Raw genomic sequence first — 3,525 nt, 5'->3', positions numbered from 1 at the left:
TGGATTTAAGCACACTTCTGATGGGATAAGTGATTAAATTCATGGACAGTCATATAAAATTAAGATCAGAGGGAGGGAATATTTTATCCATACTGTTTAGGAATTAAGCACTTACATTCTGTATAGACCATCTTTATGTAAAGGTCATAACTTCACGTATGTCTGGAGACCACCATAGCACAAAATTCCAAGAGTTTTAACCCACTATCTTATTAGGAAGTACTTCACATTGTGTTAAGAAAATAGAAATATGGCTTTTTCCCATTCTGCAGGTCTCTGTGTCCTCACACCCAAGAGATGGCTCAAGAGGAGCTCAAGATGGGGGGGCTGCGTACCCCATTCCAGGCCGCCCCCATGCAGTCCACCGTGATCAACATCCAGAGTGAACCCCACGTGCCTGACCACGTCGTCTGGTCCCTCTTCAACATGCTCTTCCTCAACTGCTGCTGCCTGGGCTTCATGGCCTATGTCTACTCCATGAAGTCTAGAGACCAGAAGATGGTGGGCAACATGATTGGGGCCCAGAGCCATGCATCCACTGCCAAGTACTTGAACATCTTCTCTATGGTCCTCAGCCTCCTGGGAATCCTCATCTTCATCATTCTTCTCGCCACAGGCACAGTGATGAGTTTCCAAGCCCTGTCACAGATGATGGGCCAGCAAGGCCACTAGCCACTGCACCATGCTGTGTCCTGAACCTGCTGGACGACCTGACCCCTGGCCTGCCTGCTGCCGCTCCTGTCCACAGCCATTTGTGCATGTATCTCCATCTCTCAGCAAGCTCAATAAAGCACCCTGGTGTGTAAAAAAAAAAAAAGAAAGAAAAAGAAAATAGAAATATGGCTTTGTAGCCTTAGAATACTTCCTACCAAGAAAGTATAGCTATTAACTAAAAAGCCATTTTCCTTCCTTATAATTTAAAAGTTGTATTTATGTTAATAGTTTTTAAAAATCATTTTATTTGAGGCTCTTACAGCTCTTATAACAATCTATACATCCATTGTAGTAACCATATTTGTACATAGGTTGCCGTCATCATTTTCTAAACATTTACTTTCAATTTGAGCCCTTTGTATCAACTGCTCTTCCCCACCCAGTGACCCTTTGAAAAATTATAAATTATTATTGTTTTCATATCTTACACCAACCACTGTCTCCCTTCACCCATGTTTCTATCATTCATCCCCCTGGGGTGGGGCGTGGGGAAATGCATTGATCCTTGCTATCAGTAACCCCTTCCTCCTCCCCCTCTCCCCACCTTCCCCATGCCCTCCTGTCAAGCTAATAACTTAATGAGCCAATCATCCTTTGCTCACAGCGACAGAACCCCAATTTAAAATAAAAAGAGTATCTATCACATTTCCTATAAGGACCCTAACTTCAAGGTCAGTGGTTCAAATCCTCCAGTCACTCTGCAGGAGAGAGTTAAGACTTTCGGCTGCCATAAAGATTTATGGAAGCCTGCCGGAGCAGTCCTCTACTACCCTGTAGGGTATATAGGCATCTGAATTGATTTGATAACAATTATTTGTGCTGAACCCACCCACGTGCTCCAATATTTTCATACAATGCTCTCTATCCCTCCCTATTTTCCTGTGCTGGTTTTATTACCAGACCCATGCTGTGGGCAAATATGGCCACCACGGAGATGGCAAGAGAACTTGCTACCAGGTAAGTAATCCAAAAAGAATGAATGTTTTACTGTAGCAATACCAGAAGCCTTCTTACTTCAGCAGGAGAAGAGATGAGAATCATCAGTCCATGAAGCTGGTTCATCTGAGGCTGAGGTCCATCATGCCCAGCTCGCCAGTCTATTTACCAGTTCTGACAGCCACCAGCTTCACCTCCGTGCTACCTCCCTCCCCTTCCCCCCACCCCCCACCCCAGCACTTTCTCCTTCGCTGCTGGATTCCATGGGTTGCACAGCCCACGGAGAACTGGCAGACCCCACTCCTACTTAGGTGGCTCATTAGCGAAGCGAGAAGCTACAACTCAGGGTCACGATCAACTGGGCAATAACAGGAACAACTCAAGACCAAATACAGTTCATCCATCATTCCAGTTTTCCACTAGCGCAGCTCTCCGCATCGTCTCAGCCATGCCCGCGGGCAGACCTTGATTCTCTGCCGGTGAGCCCCTTGCAGGCCTGCCTCCCTGCTTTTCTGGGGTAAGTTCTACAGCTCTATCGGTTTGTCCATGAAGAGCCCAGGCGCATGCAATGGCACCAGCAAGTTGTTTGCCTGAAGACATTCACCTCTCTCTCTGTGGGAGGTGACCCTGTTTCTAAATCATCATGCCACCTTACACCATCTCCAGCTATAGCTGTCTCTCTCTTGAGTCTTGGAGGTTTGTAGTGCAGAAAACCCAGGTCGAAGGGGCACGCTCCATTTTAACTTCTTCATCTTGATGCTTGTTGGGTCCCCCTCAGCCTCTGTGGGACAAGCTATTTTATCAACGTCCTCTTACCAAAAATGGACCTATCCCCTTGGTGGACCACCTTATTTCATAGCAAACTGTCCAATACTTGCAAGAATTTCACATACTTTATTTGCATAGTCGATTGTCAAATTTCTTTGCAAGACGTGGCATAGCAAATCATCATGATAGAGCCAACTACAAACCGTGGACTGGAAATGCTGTATGGAAAGAGGAACTGTTTCACTGACGAAGGGTTACACTCTCCATGGTCTCTCTGTTACAGCTCAAGACTGACTCTGATGGTGGGCGCTTGGGTAATATTCTTTTTCCTGAATCATCACTTGTTCTGTCCGGGGTACATTATACCAAGGTGTAGCATGTTACCATAGCCACCGAGAGGGAGCACAAACTTTCTAGTTAGCACTGACCCACAATGAGGCAGAGTCATTCTCCAAAAGATGGTGAGTAGAAAAGGGTATCTTCATGCCAGAAACAAACACCATCATAGATCTCTGAACTTATTGTCAGTGTTCATTTTCCTGTTTACTTTTATTGTGGTGAAAGTGATATGACAAAAAAATTCTATTTAAAAAATTTAAAGTGTATAAATGAATAACTAATTACATCTCCATGTGTGCCTCCACCTCCACTATCTACTTCTGTAATCCTTCGGCAATCACGTCAAACAGACGTTCAGAATCTTCTCAGCTATAATCTCCCTTCCCTCCTTCCCACAACCCCTGGCACCCAATAATAAACTGTGTCTGTGCATTTGCTTATTCTATGTATTTTATGTAAGTGGAATCATAGAATACTGGTATTTGTCCTTTTGTGACTATTTCCCTTGGTATAATGTTTCCAAGACTCATTCATATCATGAAATGTATCGGTATTTCACATCATTATAGGTGAATAAAATCTTGTTGTACAAATATACCGCATTTTGTTTCTCCATTCATATGTTGATCCTGATTTGAGTTGCTTCGACCTTTGGGCTACAGTGAAGGGTTCTCCAGTGTGCACTAGTGTACACATACCTGTTCGAATCCCTGCTTACAGACCTTCAGGTACATTTCTATGAATGGAATGGCTGGATCGTATAGTAAT

The 3,525-nt window shown here is 44.3% G+C and overlaps 1 pseudogene; it reads left to right on the top strand.

Moving 5' to 3' along the window:
* Positions 1–297: 297 nt before the first annotated feature.
* Positions 298–672, top strand: LOC142440036 (interferon-induced transmembrane protein 2 pseudogene; annotated as a pseudogene).
* The last annotated feature ends 2,853 nt before the right edge of the window (positions 673–3,525 follow it).

This window comes from Tenrec ecaudatus, chromosome 2, assembly GCF_050624435.1.
Source record: "Tenrec ecaudatus isolate mTenEca1 chromosome 2, mTenEca1.hap1, whole genome shotgun sequence".
NCBI classification, from domain to species: domain Eukaryota; kingdom Metazoa; phylum Chordata; class Mammalia; order Afrosoricida; family Tenrecidae; genus Tenrec; species Tenrec ecaudatus.
The sequence above is the reverse complement of the archived record's forward strand: the minus strand, read 5'-3'. Positions and strand labels throughout refer to the sequence as shown.